The 20129-nt window shown below is 44.5% G+C and overlaps 1 protein-coding gene across 12 annotated transcripts in view; it reads right to left on the bottom strand.

The window, feature by feature from the left end:
• The window catches only part of ADCYAP1R1 (ADCYAP receptor type I), a 140904-nt gene extending 121196 nt beyond the window's left edge, over positions 1-19708 (bottom strand). For 3 of the 12 annotated variants that reach the window (XM_050322846.1, XM_050322883.1, XM_050322913.1), the window contains exon 1: positions 19122-19707. The gene's annotated coding sequence lies outside the window, so the exon portion shown is untranslated. Of the gene's footprint in view, positions 1-5089; positions 5197-18214; positions 18329-19121 lie in introns of those variants that run through there. The other 9 variants (XM_050322894.1, XM_050322903.1, XM_050322927.1 and 6 more) reach the window with 6 other exon arrangements.
• Between the last annotated feature and the right edge of the window lie 421 nt (positions 19709-20129).

Raw genomic sequence — 20129 nt, 5'->3', positions numbered from 1 at the left:
CAAAGGATTTTGGCCCAAGGTTTCACAGTTTCACCAGAGTGTATAAGGGCATTCTATTCTTTTATTCTATTCTATCATTATAAATTCTCCAATATTCCCCTATCTCCTGGGATACTCTGTGGAGATGATTTATCCTAAGCTTTTAAAACACCCAAAAGAACAGTGCTGCAGGCACAGCTTCACAAGTTGGTTTCTCACAGAAACACAGGATCTGCCCATCCTGGTCAGCCTTTGACGAGAACTTTTGAAAATTATTGGAACATTTCCTAATATCAAATCTAAAGAAAAGCAACCTAAGAAAGACAAAGCTTTATTGATCTCCAGCAGTGGGAGAGCCACTTCAGCAGCCTCCAGAGAATGCAATTTATTAAGAAAAGAACTAAAGATGTCCCCAAGCCCTCCTGGCTGCAGGGCTGCATTATTAATGCCCCTCGTGGCTGCAGATGGCACAGAGCTACATGCAAGGAGCCTCCTTGGGTTTGCTCAGCCCAAAAGAAGATTAAAGAGAGGATTCAAGATGAACTAGGACAACAAAATAAAGGGGAGACCACCAAAGGCATGTGAGAGTCAGCAAAACCTGGGACAAAGTTTAATGGTTCACCTGTGCATTGGTAACCTCGAAGATTTAATTGTTTTTAAACACAAAAGCAGTCCTAGGAATTAGGAACTGGTAGCACAGAGTAACTCTGGGTTATCTTCACACAATTTTCTGGCTCAGCCCAGTCTGGTGACCTGGCATCTCAAAGTATTTTGTGCTGTCCCCTGGGAGTGTTCTGCACCAAAGACCAGCTTTTCAGTGGAGGCACCAGTCAAAAAAACACCACCAAAAAAAAAAAACCCTATAAAAAACCAAACCACCAGCCAAAAATACCACCAAAAGATAAACCCTATAAAAAACCAAGACCTCCACACGCAGTAGAAAAGCTGAAAGTCACATTTTTCTTTCCTCATATCCCAAAGTTCGTGGCTGTCCCTGGAGTTTGTTGCCAGCTGGAGTCAATGAGGCACGGGATGAGTTTGTGTGTTTTTGTGAAACCCGTGTTTCACCGGGGACACCAGGGCAGGGACACTGAAAGGAAAGGAAGGGAATGATCTTCCCTCAGTAAATAAAACTAAATGCCTGATCACCTGAAGTCAGCACAGTGGGAGGCTGTTTTGGGCAGGCAGAATAGATTCTGTGATGGAGTCTGGATGGGTTGGTACACAGAGGACTCTCCAGGGCGCAGCGTGGCTGCCGTTAACGTGCCCAAAGAACGGGATATTTTCCTGAGGATTGTTTTACTCAGGAACAGCCACGAAATGAAAACGCTGTGTGAGGCAGAGAAGAGTTTTTTCCAGTAATATTTTGCACATTTTGGGTGTGTGCGGGTCTCCCACTTAGACGAAACCAAAGATTTGTGGCGTGGATTTAGATGTTCTTTGGGTTGTTTAATTTCATCTAGAATTGCTTGACTCTTAAATGTTTACAAAATCTTCCTTGATGGGCCATAACCACAGGTTGTACAGAAATAACTCTGGCTCATACTCTGCAAAGGAGTGCTGGTGTTCTGTGTTATCTACAAGTCAGCAATGAAAATAAACATGGTTTTAAATCAAAATAATGTGAGATAACATGAAAATAACTCTGCTAAAAAAACAAAACAAACAAAAAAAACTAAAATCCCAACCCAAATATTAGGGCTTACAGGCCATAAATTTGTAGGTGAATGAATCCTAAGAGTTATTCAGTGACAGTCATGCAGCTCCAATCCAAAAGACCATCATCAGCATCTCTCTAAAATGGAAATTCATCTGTTTTTCTTTTTCCCCTTGCCTTTTTAATCTGTTTTTCCGAAGCAAACCAAATGCCCCAGTTTGCTCACACACGTGTAGGGACCTCCTGAAGACAATCTACATCTCTGAAGACAAAAGTAGCAGCCTCTGCTCAGCGACTTGAGTGGGAAATGAGGACATTGAGTACTTCCCATCTAGGTGGCTTCAGTCTTACAGACACACATAGGATTAATTTAGCTCTGAGTACCAGCTGTACCTCCTCTGATCACTGTTATGAGGAATAACACAACATTCTCTTTTTTTTTTTTTTTTTTTTCACTCTTTCAGGATATTTTCCTTTTAACTGGTTTAAGTTATTAGTGCTTGTTTGCATTAGCTGAAAGGTGGCTGAAATTTCTTCGTGTAAGAACACAGGAATTCCTTCCTTGTGCTGACCCTCTGGAGAAAGGAGATGTCCAGAACTATGAATAAACCCAAAGGAGTGCTTGGAAAGACCACCAGTTCTTCCCACCTGTATTAGGCTGTGGACACCTCTCTCCCCAGCTGTAGCCATGCTGGAAAGAACATTAATCCCACTCAGCTTGGAGACACCAATCCTTGCTGCTCTGCCTCCCAGCTGCCCGTTAGGAGCGTTGCCTAACCCAATTTAGTCCAGATAAATTGGATTAGCTTCAATATTGGGCAAATTTAGAGCAGGTATTAGGAAGGAATTCTTCTCCTGGGAGGGTGGGGAGGCTCTGGCACAGGTTACCCAGAGAAGTTGTGGCTGCCCCATTCCTGGAAGTGTCCAAGGTTGGACAGGGCTTGGAGCAACCTGGTCTAGTGGAAGGTGTCCCTGCCATGACAAGAGCATTGGAACCAGATGAGCTTTAAGGTCCCTTCCAACCCAAAGCACTGTTTGATTCTCCAGTTCTGTGATTCTGTGATAAAATGAGGCTTTGCTAACAAGGCCAGAGGGACACAATTGGATTCAGGGAATACTCTCCCTAAACCTGAATCTTCCTCAACTTGAATCTGCTCAGCAGCAGATTCCAGAGGTGGTGATGAGATGGAGATGGAGTTGGCTGGAGCGATGGTGTCATCAGGCAACTTCAGGATTGCAAAACAACTGCACAGACTTCAGACTTCAAAACTCATGAACCCAAGGTTTATGGCACAACTGTTTGGGTTCTTTTCCCCTTTTCTTGTAAGCACTATTCCTTATTTCTGGCGTTCACAATTTTAACCACCAAATGGTAGATTGGTTTTGCCATTCTTGACAGAGCAGGTGAAAGTGGGGCTTAATAATGCATATATTCTAATTTTCTGACTAGAAACATTTTTCAGGAAAAAAATAGAAAAAGGAACAAATTCTCCTGCTCTTTCATTTTCCATTTAATTGGCGTGTTGGTATAAAGCAAATTAAACGGTGCATTGTCAGTTCAATTTGTTCAACTCTTGTTGTGCCACTTGTTTTCACCCCTCCTTACTTCCCCCTTCCCCAACACATAACCAGTGTATCATTTTGCATCCCATGTGGGGTTTCTCTGCTCTAACCTAGTAAATCTTTTAATTCTTAATTTGCTATTCTGCTCTAACAGATTCACCCATGAAAGAGCCTGGAAGGTTGAAGCTGAGGAAAAATCACTTTCATTTTCTCAGCTCCTTTGGGTTTAATGTGAAATACACATGCAGTGCACAGTTTGGGAGCTCAGATTTTATCATCCAAGCGTTGCAGGACTGAGTCAAACCTGACCAGGTTTTTGATGAAAGGATAAAGATTCAAGCCTAGGCTGGAACCACTTAATAATGGTGACATATTGAAAAAAAAAAGTGGTTGTGTAACAGTAAGGAACATTTCAGGAGAGAGGCTGAAATTTGGCTCCAAACCACTGGTGGGAAACGTGGATATCAGCACAAGTTTTCCAAAGCAGGACTTAGAGCTTAATTAACCTTGCTGTTTAGTTATCAGGGATCGCCATTTGAATTACTGATTCAAATTAAAGTGCTAAAATAGCAAATGGACAATCTATATTTAATCATAAAGACTATTTCTGTTTGTCATTTACATTTTTAACTTTCTTTTTTCTCCCCACAAGAAAGGCTGATGATAACTGATTTGGGACACAGAGTTTGGAAATTCTTTTTCATAACTGGGGAATGTATTTCAGGAAGATTTTAAATGGATGCACATATTTTTATTTCTCTTTTTAAATTCATTTTGCCATATTGGTCCAAGCCATATGGTTCATTCTGGTTTACTTTTTAGCAATTCATAATTTAATTATGAATTACTGTCTAAGAATTGAAGTGGAATTAAAAGCACATTTGGAAATGCACACACAGAACGCTTTAAGCCCCACAGCCCTGCATGAGGAAGGAAAAACAAAGTTCCTCATGACATTGAATTTTATTTATAATTCTGTGATGTCCTGAACAAGGGAAGTATCATGTGGTGTTACTGAGCTGACTGTACTGCTGCTGGTCAAAGAGTTCTTCCCAGCTAATTATTAGCATTTAAATTATAAGCAGAGATATTTTAATCTCTTTCTGCTGTTAATAAAAAGAGCCTGACACCCCCGTTGCATGAATCATATTTTGACTTCAGTCACTCTTTGGTCTCTTATTTGGTTAAAGAGGAAGCTTATAGTGACTGCTCTCCTAATTCAGACACGATAATAGAGTTTGTAATTTTTTTTCCATTAGCACATTGTGACCTCTAAAGGTTCTCCCAGCTTCCAAACTGCACATTTTTTTTGTGGTGGTGGTTTCAGTCAGCCTTGTTTTCCTGGAAATCAAAGCTGAATTCCCCTGATTCTGCTCAGGGGCTTTAATTGTCAGGATGCAGAGTGGGTGTTCATCCTACAGGGTTTCTTCAGCACAGACTAAAAAAATTAGTCTTGTTGCTACAGCAATCCCATTCTGCAGCTAATTCCAGGTATGGCCCATCCCTGAAAGTTGGCTGGATGGGGCTCTGAGCAACCTGGAAGGAGTCCCTGCCCACAGCAAGGGGTTGGAACAAGATGTTCTTTAAGGTCCCTCCCAACCCACTCTAGGAGTCTATGACAATTTCTCTTCCCCCCCCACAAATCAGGTTTCAAAATTTCTTTGCAACATTTACTGTGAACGGTGACAAATATGGAGGTTGGTGACTTTTGAAGAGATTTGTCTCTTAAGCATAATTTGGAGTTGTTTTTTTGTGGTTGGTTTTTTTTTCCCCCCAAATCTTTCCTGTCACAAGCCTAGTTTTGGGGTTGGTGAGTGCCTTCCATGGGAGTAGGGTTGGTTTCCTTCCTGCCCCACAGCAGGGAGAACCTCCCAACTTGCTGCCATTTACCTTAAGAATCCTCCAAGATCTCTTCCTTCAGCTCCCACAGTGCCCGTGGATTTAAAAGTGCCAACAGCACTAAGACAGACAGATCCCCTTTATAAAAACAATTCTGATGTGCCAGTGTGAGCTACAAAAGAGAAGAGAAAACAACTCAGAGAGGAAAAAAAAAAAAACCCTTCTGAGGAGAAGTGCCAGTTGTACCCTGACTTCTGAACATCTCTCGAGCACAAAAAGCAGACGGGAAGAAAATGCTCTAAAATTGTGCCCGTTGTTATTGTCACTAAGGAAACAACTTCCCAGGAATCTGCAAGTTGAGTATACAGACACTTTGATGTGCAGCCAGCTCTCCCTTCCAGCACATTTCCCAGCTCTCTGGAGAGGCAGGTTCTGTCCACCAAGGGAGAGCTCTCCTCTCTGTCTCAGCTGAGTCCTGACTTCACGTGGGGTTTGAACTCTGGTGCTCCAGAAAAGCCACAAGCCAGACTTGCCACAACATGAGGTATCAAAGCACAGAGCCATGACTAAGCCAAGGGATTTTGCCTTAAGATACTCCTCTCTGAATCCAACAGTGCTGCCAGGAGAGCTAGAATAACACAGGAGCTTGGGAATGTGGGAGGCAGAACTCTCTCTGTTCATTTGTGGTGGTTTTTTTCAAACACACACACACACATCCCCCCCCCACACACATACAAAAATTGAGATGTGTGCTGGGTTTGGATTGAGGCAAACAGGGTGTGTAGAAGTTGTTTAACCTCTTCAGTCCTTCAGATAGAGTGGCCACCTGCAAACTGCCCACTGGGAATGATGCATGAGGTTTGGGAACCCCTGCATTGCTCCCAGGCATTGTTAAGAACAAGATTAGTTGGCCTGCCTGCAAACCCATTCAAAATACCACACAAATAGTTTAACATTCATTTAATAATAATTTAATACCGGTTTAGTGACCAAATTGCAGAAGTCCAGGTTGTTCTCTAGTGGTGCAGCCCTCAGCATGAGCACAGCCAATGTATTCCACAGCTCCCTTCTACCACAAAGAACTTGATAAATAACATATCCTGCTGAAAAACAGGGGCATGCCTGCAGAAATCCTGGCTAAATAAATAGCAAAGAGACATAGCACAGAACAGGCAGCAACTAAGGAACAAAATCATTTGTTTGATTGCTGGAGGCTAAGCCAAGGCTGGAAGAACATGGGCTAAAAAGAGTACATGGAAAGGCTTCACTAATATAAAATCATTTCAGAGCATTTGAGCTTTGAAAATATTTTCTTGTTGTCATGGACAGGTGTCCATGTCAGAGTCGACTTCCTAAGGCTCCTTGGGAGTGCCAAGGAGAGCTTATGTACATTTTTCCAAGAACCAGAACATCAGAACATCTCCCTGTAGACAAGTTTACTCCTGGTATGTCCCTAACTCTGTGCAGGAGAATTCTCTTTCCCAACCCCTTGAGTAAAAGGTAATCTGGCCCTCTGGAACTCTCCTTTGTGAGGCCTCTGGACCAAAAATGCTTAAAAGGTCTAAAAGCAAAGCTGCTCTGTCCAAGTAAACAGCTGGACCACAGTGAATCCATCTGTCAGTGGCACCAATTCAAAAACCACGGAGCAATCCTCTCCCAAGGTAAAAATCCATGTGTCCAGCCAGCCAGGAGCCTTTGCTTTTATGTTAAATTCATCACCCACCTCTGTACCAGAAGTGATTTCTCAGCTGCTTGTTTGTGAGGAGCTCAGGGCAGTGAGCTGAGCAGCCAACAACCAGCAGCAGTTGTTTCACAGAGGGGGCAAGGGAAAGAAATGGCTTTAGTGTTATAAAATACATCAGGGCTGGGACCTCTCTTGGCCTTGAGGTCAAGTCACATGTGATCACTTTTACTGGCTCTGCTGAACTGTTCACCACCAGTTAGAAGGGCCTGATCCAAACTGCCCGTGAGATCAATCTCTGGGCCGTGATGTTCCCCGAGAATTGGTTACAACTGTCCCATTTGCCTTATCCATTAAATATTTACCTTATTTATTAAACACTGCACAGAGAGCAACTCTTTTGCAGATCAGATTCTCCCAGGTTACTGCAGGCTGTTGCTGTTCCCCTCCCTCTGGAGCAGCCTAAGTGACTATCTGCTTTCCCAACCATTCCCAACCTCATTGGTATTCCCGACAGGGCCGAGGAAATGCACCACTGCTGAAGAAGAGATCTCAGCGAAGACACTTCCTTCCCATCCAGGGAGATTCATTTTATCTCAAAGAGGCAACAGGAATTTCTGTCACCGTGTGCTGCAGAGATAAAAAGGCTCATTGCAGATCCCAAGCAATTGATAAATGTTTGACGACGAGCCCGAGCTCGTCTGAGCACGCGAGAACTCTGACGTGGAGTTCTCCTCGGATAATTCCTTAACTACCAATTTAGGATAATGGCAGCGACACTTTTAAGGAACCCTCTGGGAGAAGAATAAGTATTCGCTTTCAAATCCGAGAAATCTGGGAGGGAAATATTTTGATGGTTTGTTTTTGCTTTCAGTCGGTTGACGGCAGCGTCCCATCCTTGCCATGGGAGGCTTTTGTTTTATAAAAGACAGCTAAGAAAGTGTTTTACAAGTCAAAGTGGGTTTTGTTACAGTAACTTCAGACAGATACTTTGTGGTCATTTATAGATAACCAAGTCATCCCAGAATACTATAATGGACAGTGGAGAAAAAAAAATAAAAATTTGGGGCATGTGATTTATTTAAAATTTCTCCCTCAGGGGAAAAAAAAAAAAGAACTTTATATTCTCAAGCTCCTTAGATATACTGTGGAAATTTATATCTACATAGATACAATGGAGAGAGTCTGTTTACAAGGGCATGTAATGACAGGACAAGAGGGAATGGGTTTAAACTGAAAGAAAGTAGGTTTACATTGGAAATTAGGAAGAAATTCTTCCCTGTGAGGGTGGGGAGACCCTGGCACAGGTTGCCCAGAGAAGCTGTGGCTGCCCCTGGATCCCTGGAAGTGTCCAAGGCCAGGTTGGACAGGGCTTGGAGCAACCTGGGCTAGTGGAAGGTGTCCCTGCCCATGGCAGGGGCTGGAATGAGATGATCTTTAAGGTCCCTTCAAACCCAGGCCATTCTGTGATATAAATACCTTGTAGAAACCTTTCTAAACTGCAGCTGTCCAGGTGTCTGTGCAGGGTGTTGTGCTTTTGCCATGGAATTTCATTGTTGTTGAAGCCACATGTTGAGTAAATCAGCAAATGAACAAACAAGTTTCAACATTTAGACCTACTTGCCTAAACTATTTCTTTTTTAAAAGATTCAAAGAACATTGGTAGAATATTTGCTAAGAGGCACACTGAGAACTCGGGGTCACGTCTGGTTTATTCAGTGGTACTGTAGCAAGGCCAAGTTGCAGCAAGCAGGAAGAATTTATCTGACAAACATCTCAGCATTTCTGACACGAGCAACACAATTCCTGCCCTCAGCATTTCACAGGAGCTCTTCCAAAGCTGCTCACAGGAAACTCAGGGGGGAAAACTCAAAACAGCAGGTGGAGCAACGTGCAGGTCACGCTGCTTTGTACTGCAGCTCCTGGGTCACCAAAGCCAGCAGTCTACTGAGAGAGACTATAAAGAACAAGGTGTGGGATCATGTGGAACATTTTGTAAAGCCAGGCATGAAAATACAGAGCTGCCAGCCATGGAGCTCACCTTCACGTTGGCTGAGGTCACAGCATTGGTGGGAAGAGTCCTAATCCCAACTGCACAAAGAGGGAGCACAGAAAAGGAAGGTGCTGAATGATAATAGCACATAGAGGAGTGGAGGAATGTGCATTTTCTTACTCTTTTTGCATATCTGATTGTTAAATAGGTTGGCAAAACTCTATGAATTATTTTGCTGAGGGTGGAAGAGTTTATATCTTAGAGATGAGAACCCTGTTGAAGGCTAAGGGCAGCTTTAGGTGATGTCACTACTCCCAGTTCAATTCAGAACCCATTTGATTTTTATTTGTTCATGTTCCCTGACATCAGTAATTGTTCTTAGCCTTATTCATCTTAGAGGAGCAAAAATTGCCACGAAGGTTAATACAACATTTAGAAGTGCTGAAAATCAAGTCAGGAGGATGTTGGGAAAACATTCTGATCTGTGTATCTCCACCAGCCAAGGAGGCAAAGTCTTGAGATCGTCTCTGAGAAAAGATGGAGATTATTACTTTCTTTAGTAAGACAAGAATTTTTGGAGATTATTACCTTCTTTTATCAGAGGGTGCTGAGGCCCTGGCACAGGTTGCCCAGAGAAGCTGTGGCTGCCCCATCCCTGGAAGTGTCCAAGACCAGGTTGGACAGGGTTTGGAGCCACCTGGGCTAGTGGAAGGTGTCCCTGCTCATGGCAGGAGGGTGGGATGAGATGATCTTTAAGGTCCTTTGCAACCCAAACCATTCCATGATTCTATGATTCTATGATTCTGTGTTGAGGGCACTTGCAGAGATGTGAAACAAGGGAGGCTCAGCCACCTCCAAGTCTTTCCCCTTCCTTTTTGTCATTCCTGATACAAATACCCTTTCTGGACGTTTCTGTCCAGACTGGGGTCTCTGGTCTGATCTTCTACCTGTTGCAGGCTAAAATAAACACTGGGATCCTAAAGGTGGTGATTTTCCAGTCACACAGAATAAGCAGAACACCAGGAGGGTGCATTTTGGACACAGCAGAGGGTACAGAAAAATTCTGCGTGTTGGAACCAGCCTGCGAATCACAAGCTGTAACATTTTGGGTTAAAGCTCTCAGAGCTGATTTCTAAAATGCAAGTTTGAACAAGCTGCTAAAAAGAATGATGTGGATTAGCTTGGCCGTGCTCTCAGACACGCCTGCATGTTCCTTCCAACCTGGCCAGTTTGCACGGAGTGGGGAGATCTGTTGGCTTCTTTTTCAGATCATCTTGTCTGGCTCTCCTGGCTCTTCCACAGCCCTCACTGCCCAGAATTCCCCCCGTAGTTAAAAAGGGTGTCCAATTCACGTGAATTATTTTAGAAAACCTAGTTTGGGATCAAAAGACTTGAAGTCTGGATTCCACAGATTTCACTGTTGTAAAGGCAACATTCAACAAACACCTTTAATCCTACCCAGAAATCATAAAAATGTTGTATTTTAGAGCAAGTACTTAGAGGAGAAACAAAAGGGAAATCGCATAAAGTAATATATGATGGTCAGAACATTGAGACAACCTCTGTTTAAATGAGAGTATTTTTAAATGTAGACATTTTGGTATATGACATGCAGTAGGCAATCATCTGTCAGTTCATTAAGAATAATATCAAGTGAGAGTTTCTCCAGCCAGTGAAGAAATGAACACCATGTCAATGTTCAGGTGAACTTCCTTCTCACCTTTCTAGAAAATAACCACGAGTTCCAAATTATCTGATCTAAGTTGTCCAGCTGAGCTTTCCCATTGCTGTTTTCATACCCACACTTTTTTTAAATGACATTTCACACACAAAATCTCCTGCCTGTGAATAGATTTGGCAACGGGTCCCATCCATGGCGCTGCATGATGCAGCAGTGGTGGACATGAAACCACTGCAAAATATGCATAATCTATTTATTGGGCTTTGTCTCAGAAGCTCTTTGGGAGTAGTTAAGTAGTTGATTATGCCCTTGTTGTTCTAATTCAGCAGGGACAGCGGGAAGGAAAGCAAGAGGTCAATTTAATGAGACAATAAAGTCAAAAGGGAGACTCTTAGTCTGGACAATCCATTTTTGATTTTTGAGAGGAAGATGGGAGATTTGTTTTGTCAGATGAAGATGCTACAGGTAAAATGGATCCTGGAAAGCAAACAGAAGCTTTTTTTCTTTCAGGGAGAGTTTTTATCAGAGGTTTTTTCAAACTGATGCACACAAAGCTCCCCAGAAGAGCTTGAGATGCTGAGTCTGTCAGAATGACATTAAACCTTGGTGCTTTGAAGAGTTTTGCTCTAAATAATTTTGTTTTAATCACCTTGGAGCCACCTCTGTGATTTGTGGAGACAGAGAAAATGCCAGAAAAATGAAAGCAGACAAAAGCAACACAAGCCTTGACCAAATAAAGTGTGCAGTTGAAATTCTTCCCTGCAAACAGGAGAGTTTGGAGATAGTGAAACAATCAGGTTGTAAAGGCAACAGCACTTTGGGACCTGGACAAAAGGTCTTTTTTGCATTAAAAATGCAAAATTCCAGGGAACCTACATCTTAAGGAAGCAGGGAAAAGGAGTCTCATGGAAGAACTCCAGATGAATCACAAACATTCAAAGAATCCAGAAGCTCTTCCTTTTCTTAGAAGGAGAGAGCAATCTGAGTAACAAAAGAACCGTGTCTCGGACACCCAAAATGTCAGGATGAAGTCAGAATGTTCAGTCAAGCTGTCAGAGAAAACTGAAGGCAGATCATAGGTGTGACCCCAGCACATCTGCTGTGGATTGACCTTCTCCTCTGCTTGAGATTAGGACAGTGATGATGCACAGATGAAGGGAGAGTGGTAAGGTAACAGGACAGGAATCCTTAAGCACAGGCTGAGAATAATTCAGTGTGAATTATATAGGGAGAAACACACCCTCTGGATGATTCAATCACAGGATAACCAGGAGTTGCCTGTGGCAGCTGAATCTGGAGAAAGGCAAATGCAGTCTCTAAGTTGCCTCAGGAAATGTCCAAGAATGATTTGGAGTCAAATAGATACACCTGCAATGTAGTAATTCAGTAATTCTTTCGTGGCCCAGTATCTTCCCTGTGATCCCAAGGATATCCAGCAATACCAAAGGATGTTTCCAAGCCCTGTATGAGAGTATATAAAAATCAGCTAACTCTTTGTGTGTGTGTGTGTGTGTAAGAGCATCGTGTCCAAGATTTGATCAATCTCATTTTAAACCATCAGGAGGGATCAGAAACCCAGGACAGAATTCAGACTGCAGATTAAACCAGCTCAGTGGTATTAATTGAAGACTTTTTAGGCTAAAGAGTTACAGAGCTCAGTCTATTGCAGATAAATGTATTTATCTGTATTGACTGGGCACTGGCCAGGGGCCAGAATCAGTAACCTAAAGGCTGGTGTTTGGTGCACCAATACCCCAGGGGATTTAACCTGCCCTCACACAGAGGGTAAACGATGTGGTGTAGATAAACATCATGCCTACAGACCCCTAATGGATGTTAGATACCCCAGGGGATCTTAAAAAAACAATTAACACCTATGTTTAAGTGACTGATTCATGTGTTAAATCTCCTTTTACTACAACAGCAGTTTCTGTACCCGGGTACAGGTATACACATCAAAATCCACACCTATCTTTAAGTGTCTTGATCTGTGAACTGAATCCCATTTCTGGTCAGCTTGATAGAAAAATATCTTAGCAAAGGAGACCTGCAAGTCTTCCACACAGTGGAAAGGGAATGAGCTGAATACCAGAGGTGAAGATCTGTCAGGGGCACGCTTGCTGAGGGAACCACAAAGGCCCTGACATGCTTTTCTTCCCCTCTTTTGAATAAAACTCAGGCTTTTGGTGTCCTGTGAAGGCTCTTTGCCATCCCCATTGTTACAGCATCCAGCTGTGCTACAAAGAACAAGCCAGAGAACAAAAAGCTGGAGAAACACAGAGCAGTGTCCAGAGGCTTGAGCTCTGCAGAGAAACAACTTCCACGTGGCTGATGTCAGCTTTTCCCACTGCTCCCTCTGCAGCCACCAAGAGCTGCTGTGGAATGAGGTTTGTTCCAGCTGCTCACCCGCTGCCTGCAATCGTCTCTAACTGACCCATTCAGCAGCACAAGAGCCCCGTCCAGGCTGTCAAACTCCACCCAACCCCAATGAATGAGCGTGGCTGGTGGCATCCCGGGCTGCAGGGACAGCTGTGACACATTGCCAGCCTTAGTCATGCAGAGCTCCAGCATCTGCGGTGTTTCGAGTGCTCTCTCATCTCCTCTGCATCTGAAGTTGGAGCACAAAACTCCTGGAAGGAATCCAGAGATCCAGCTCTCTAAACCACAGGAAATGAGTAACTTTACTAACTTTAACCCGGGTCTTTATGTAATGCACTTGTGCTGGCTTCTTTAGAGGGTTTGTTTCTAGGCCAAGAGAGAAAGGTCTGTTGTGTGTCCAAAATCTGAGATGCACACTAAGCCCAAGCCCCTGTTTGGCTTTTGGTACTAATTATATCAATTATATCAATATAAATTGTCATTATAAAAATATTTCTTTTTAAAAGGAAATGCTTTATACTCACGACCATGAATGTGCCGTTTTGTGTTTTTGGTAGAAATAAAAATTAAAAAGAAAAACCTACTATAAACTCACTGCAAAAATGGGAGAGTAAGAGCAGAAACAGAAATGTTGTGACTTATTAAAGTCTTTCCATTCCAGGAAAAGGAATGAATAGTTAAGGATCTCTTAGCTATTTTAAACTCCCTTTCCAAATATATATAATTTCTTTCTGCTGTGGGGAAATGTACCTCTTACTGCTACAACTTTAACTCTACATATCACTGTGTTTGGAGAGGTTCAGGTTTTGGTTTTTTATTATTTGGATTTCAGTAAATAATTTTAAGTGCCATAATTAAGGAAGGTGTTAGTTAAATCTATTTATCAGTGGACTCTGTTAGCTTAGGACCGAGGGTGAATAAATTAAAATAAAGAAAAAGCATTTAGCCATTGATATATGGCAAAAAGCTGGCTTTCAGGTCACCTAGTTCTAAGCATCACAAGTGCTCCAAGCTGGTCAAAATGTATTTCACAAGGTGCCAACCCTAAGCTAATGAGGTCTGGTCAGCATTCACCTCCATCTTCGTGCAACTTCCAGTCCCCCATTCACGAGCAGGGGATGTGAGATGAGATCTGGAGCTTTGCACAGCTCCTGGCTGGCTCAGAGAAGAACAGGCAGAGGGGTTTTGCATCTGCCTGCAGAAAATCCTGTGGCTGTCCTGGATGTCTCCCTGGGGTGATGCATCCCCACCTGTTCACAAAATTACATGTGAGCTTCAGCTGGCAAATCCCTCTTAGTAACTGGACAGAAGAAGGAAGTGTCGATACACTAAGGAAGCCTTTGAGGTTTAAAAAATCAATGAACCATTAAAAACAAAAAAAAAAGACAACCAAGATAGGAGGTTGGCTGGGACATGTGGCATGAATTCTCCAACAGCTGAGCCTGCCCTTCATTGAACAAAGGGAAGATGTGGGTGAGGAAGATGTGGGATCCACCACAGTGATCTTGAGCTTGTCATAAACCTCACCACCTATCACAATTTGCTGTTCCTATGAGCTGGCAAAACATTGCCAGTCTTCCCCTCTGAGCAAAGATGGGAGCGAGGGAAGAATCCCACTCCATGGAGATGCCTCTGAGACGCTGTGGAAGGATCCACCTCACTGGCTGTGGATGTGCCTCTGAGTCAGCTGCTGCAAGAACATCCATAGGGTGACTCACCTGACCCACTTCAGGCTGGGATGAGCCACCCTCCTCACTTCCGACATAGGGAATTAGGGGGATTGGTTTGGATGTGACCATTTAGTTTTCAGATGCTTAAGTGAGAGTAGATGAACATCATCCAGGCAGCCAAACACTCCTGATGAGAAAGCCTTCCTCCTCAGGAAGTGAACCATGGTTTTGCCAGGGGCCATTGAGGGCCAAGTTTTCACCTGAGAATGAGGACATTTCTACACCCTCCACTCCTCAGTGATGGACCTGATGGTACACCTACTGCCCAGCAATCAAAATCTTGATCCAGTCACATTTCCCTTCAATAAGATGTTTTCCCTTAATAACCTTCACAGAATCAGATGGTATAATAATACTGTCCCTTGCAGGGAGAGACAGCAGCAAAACTTGCCTCGTTCTGAGGAACAGATGAATAAAAATAAAAAGTCTGGGCTATTAACCCACCACACAGATTAAAACGTCTCTTCCTGCCCTAGCCCTCAGCTCCATTTAGCAAACCAACAAATCACAGATAACAGGCTGTAATTATCCTTCCATTTGCAGCTCCTGAGCAATCGTGACCCGGCCATCTCTAACGGGACACAAAAGCCACTGTGGTTGAGGCTTCTTGGGAAATGCCTCAACACTGCATGGACAAACCTACAAACAGATGTGGCAGATGCTTAATGCTGTATGTTCAGTAAGGAGCTCTCAGGCTTCAATATCCCCAATGTGTTATAAAATAAATTATTATTGCTGTTACCATAACTATTATTAAGAAGAATTCGACCATAGACATATTTATCTCCCTTTCTATCAGTTTTAGAGTGAATTATGAATTGCAGTAACAAAAACTAGAATTGCTGAGTTAATTTGTTGGGGTTTGGTGTTTGCCTTCTTTTTTAAAAGGGGCATTAAGCAGAGGTCAGACCTTTTAAATCTTGTTTTAAAACAATATGGCAATTAAATGGATCAGAGGAATTTCAGTGCATAGTCCTACCTTAACCCATCCAAGAGTAAAATATCACACCTGAACAAGCAGGGATAAGACTTTCAGGATGTCTCTAGGGCAGATAAACTCCAGTGTCAGATGCAAATCAGCTCATTCCATGGGGTGATTATCTCAGGAGAATTTGTATTCAACAGTAGCCTGGAACGGGAGCAGCAACTGAGTCCCTGCAACTGCATCCTTGTTCTTCTGCAGGATCCTTCCCAAGGGAATATTCCTCAGCACAACAGCCATGTCAGCTTTAAATGCCCTGTGTGATGATGCTTCTGCCTTTTCTTTAGAAGATGGAATAGTTTGTCACAAGGAGTTCAACCCTGAAATTGCTAATCCTGCCCTAGGGATGAGCCCACCGGGTTTGCACGGGAACACAGTCACTGAGCTGCAGTGAGTTACATAAACAAGGCTGGAACAATCCAGCCAGTTTTAGCCACGTTCCTGGTTTGTTTTGTGGAGGTAAAAATTCAAGCCTAAGGAGACAGATCAATAAATTGAGAGAGCAAAAGGTGGGCAGAGAACCGAGCACCGGCAAAGCAATGGGGTGAGGACATTCCGCCACGAAGCTTCCGAAAAAAACCCCCTGCTTCTCTTCCCGTGTATTTGTGCCCGCTCAATTACAATCCAAACAGCGTCTCAGCAGCCACAGCAGACACGTGAATCCCAGCACTTGTGGAAAACTACCAAATACCTTTCTGTATGCAAAGCATCTCTTAAGAACACAACAAGTTCAGCTCACCAAGGGAGCTGGGAAAGTGTCTCACCAGGGATGCTGCGTACTGGGAAGCGGGAATACTCTGAAACAGCTTGTTTCAGTGGTGCTACAGCTAACCCTGATGATACAGGATCAGCAAAGATGACTTTTAAGTTGTGGATGGGGGAAAAAGAGGCATTTGCTCACTGCTGTATTTCCATCCCTTTTAGTAGAGTTGTTCCACTTCTGTCCTGATGTGGAAAACTCACTCCAAAACCCTGCTGACTGCAGGATGTACCAAATCACAGGTGGGATGGGATGGGATGGCTGGAGGTGAAAGGAGAAGAGGGGTTGGAAACTAAGGAACATGAGCCAACAAAAAAATTCATTTCCCTGACTTAAAGGTTGCAGCTGCACCTGCTGGGACAAGAAATAGGGTGAAATAAAATTCTGTACCTCCTCTGACTTCTACGTCCTTGCATCAGTTTAACTCTCCTGAACACAGTGCCAATTAAATGATTCCTCTGTTAAAGCAGGAGTAACTGCTAAAAACCTGATATCTCTGCAGGTCTCTCTGCCAGAGATGAGTTACAACACGATCCTGTCCTGAGTTTGCTTTTTCTCAGTGATTCTTCACTCAAATACTCTGCTTTCATTAAAAGATAATCCGAGCTAATTTAGGAATTAGACTGTTTGTACTAAGTGTGCTCAGAAGGAAGGAAAGGAAAACAAAATCTGCTACATTGGAATGAATCAGCTTGGGGACACAGGTCTCAACTTCTCAAAGGCATAGGCACATATGGAACTCAACCCCGGGAAAAAATATCTCCAGGATGCCAGCTCAGTCAGCCAAATGAAGAGAGATGTGATGCACAGAGGTCTGAGTGTGATCAACAGCACAGCCCACAAGCTCAGAAATCTCTGGTTCTCTCTGCCTGGTATCATCCCACAGCAGAGCTCCTGCCTTGGTGTTTGTGAGCGTGACAAACACGCCGACAGCAGATCCAGACAGATCCATGTGGCACCGCCGTGCAAACAACAGACATCTTCAACCTACAGGGAGGAAGGAGCCCTCCAATTCCTCACAGGGACCCCAAGGAATGATAGAAGGCTAAAGCCAAGGAGCCATCACAAGGGTAGTTCTCTGTGTAAAGAAAAATAAGTGTGTTTATCACGCAGAAAGCCCCCCCCCCCCGACCTTGGAGCCTGTGCAGTGTCAGTGGTTATCCTTCCAGTCATGCACACATGCCTTCGACTGGAGAAAACAAAACCAACACAAATCTCCCACTCCTGGGTGAGATGAACTGCCTGGGCAATGACAGATCAGCTGGAGCTGTCCTCAATGACAACAAAGCAGCAACCACTGCCTGCAGCACAGAGGGGCAGGTGGGGATAAAGGTAGATAGACCACAACCCCAAACTGTAACCAAGACAACAAGCACACACATCAACTTTAATCCAACTCCCGTTATTGCACTGTCTAGCGTTCCTTAATTATCCACCGAATTGGAGCAGCGTTGCCTTACCCACCCCACAGGACAACTTCTTCCGAGCCACCTCCAGCGTGTTTTGCACTGGCCAAAGACAGATGCTTGTATAACATGTTCTTTCTCTGCAGCTACACCAGCAGCATTCAAGGAGTTTGCCTTCCTGCTGTCCTTAGCCTTAAGTAACCAAACATTCCCTTTGATTAACCACGGGAACCTTTCCCTGCTGTACCTGACCAGTGCTGCATAGGCTGAACAGAGAAGTGAGGTGGCTCTGCACCCAAAGAACAGCAAGGGAGAACCCCTTTGTTGACTACAAGACAGTAAATAAAAATACCCCAAAAGCTTCTTCACTTCCACGTTGTCATATCAGTCCAGCACTTGCACTGTAATTAACATGCACCAGACGGATGGGAATTGATAACACCCTGCGAAAGAATCAGGTCACTTTGCTGCCTTTTTCACTTTAGTTAATATTTCCTTCTTATTATAGTTCCCTCCTGTGCTGCTCCAATATACCCTTCAAGCTAAAGGCCAGATTCTGTTTACCTGCAGATCAGATGCAGAGGAAATCCACTGACTTCCAGGGAGTTCTTCCAGACCTGCTTCTACGTGAGTGGGATGTTTGTCTGGTGATAAACACTGGGATGTCACTAACCAAATCTCCCCCTTTTATTTTTTTTTTTTTTTTTTTTTTTTCTCTCCAGGCATTTTCCTGTTCTGAACAACATGCTGCATTATCTCATTATCTTAATCCACCCTGGCTGCAAACTCACTCAGATTCCAACACACACCTGAAGGGTTCACATGCTAAATTCTCAGCACATCGGAAAAGAGCCTGTCCTGTGAGCCACCCCCCGACTCGAGATGTGCTTTGCATGAAGATGGTCTCATTGGAAGCAGCTGTTCAAATCCTGATAAGGAGACGTGCCCGGAGGCGAGCGGAGGTCAGAGGCACACTAACCACAGTCTTACCCCCCAGGAAAAGCCGGCAAGTCCTGGTGCACTGCTCGGAGGGTGAATCGGAGTTTCTGCGGCAGGTGAAGATGCAGAGCTGCGAAGGGAGCCGGGGGGCTCGGAAATGCCGCCAGCAGCAGCAGGGGCTGTTTAGCAATCACGTTTTATTTACCAGCCATATTGTGTTAAAAACAGACGTGATTCCCATACCGAGCGCCTTAACCTGTCACCGCTCGCGAAGGGAGATTGATTTGTTTGGGAAGAGCCAAACCTCTCTGGAGGACGCATCCTCCGAGCCTACAGTTCTGCCGGAGGCAGGAAGCCTGCCTGCGATTCCCCGCTACAGAAGTATTCCCAGGACCTGGAGAAGCGCAGGGAAGAGCCGGTAAATCGATGTCAAGACGAGCCGGCGGGTCCTTCTCGCTTTGCCGCTTGGGCATCCCCGGGTCTGGGGATGGGGCAGCACCGGGGGAGGTGGGGAAGGAAGGAAAGGACTTACCATTGCAGCAGGGATCCGTCCCGGCGCTGGAGATGCCGCATCCCCGTGGTGCGGGGCGGGGCGGGGGCCGCGGGGGGACAGCGGCCGGTCCAGCCCCGCCGGCTCCGCGCTCCCCCCCGGCCGGAGGAGGGGTCGGCGCCTCCGAAGGGAATCCAAATTCCTCCTCCTCCTCCCTCGCCTGCCGGTCATGTCCGAGCTGCCTTTGCTCAGGGGATGGGCCAGCTCCTGGCCGTGAAGGAATTTGCCATCGCTAAAATAAAAATAATAATAATAAAAAAAACAAAACAACAAAAAAAAACCCAAACACCGAACCAAAAAAAAAAAAAAAAAAGCCAAGGGGGGAGGCGGAAGATTTGCAAACTTTGGTTTTTTTCTCTTTTTTTCTCTTTTGTTGGTGGGGGCTGTTGGTGCTCGGGGAGGGGCGGGGGACTAAAAGGGTGCTCAGGCTGGCTGAGATGCTCTGCCCGAGAGAGATGCTCCGGTGCGCTCTCCCCTGTCCCTGTGCCTGTGTGTGATTCTCATACCCAGACAATGCTCTGCAAAGCGAGCTGGTCCTGCGGAGAAATGCAAACACCTCCTCCCCCGAGTGCCTGAGGAAAGGGAAAGGGATGGGGAACCAATAGCTTCTCCTTGGCTGCCCTCATTAATATGGAGGACGAAAAGAAACCAATGAGGAGGAGCGGGAGGAGGGATTTATTCAAATCAAGTTTCTTAAATCAACCCTTCTCCCCCCCCCCCTTTTTTTTCCTCCTCTTCCTACGTCCCCCAAATTTTCCTTCTCCGTGTCACCTTAGCCCCGTTTCTGCCGTCCCAAAGATTTTTATTTGTTATTTAATTAGTGTGCCAGGGCCAGCAGCAGACGGTGATGGTAGAGAGGATGGCATCGCTGCTGCGAGGGAGAGCGGCTGTGGGAGGGAGGACGAAGGGAGAGCCAATTTCTCTCCGAGCTGCAGAGAGTTGATTGCAAAGAAAAGTGATAAAGTAGCTGGAGTTGAGGGAAACTGAGGG

Source organism: Myiozetetes cayanensis, unplaced genomic scaffold, assembly GCF_022539395.1.
Source record: "Myiozetetes cayanensis isolate MyiCay16 unplaced genomic scaffold, myiCay2020 scf1, whole genome shotgun sequence".
Taxonomy (NCBI): Eukaryota; Metazoa; Chordata; class Aves; order Passeriformes; family Tyrannidae; genus Myiozetetes; species Myiozetetes cayanensis.
Note: the sequence above shows the minus strand (reverse complement) of the source record. Positions and strands in the feature narration are given on the sequence as shown.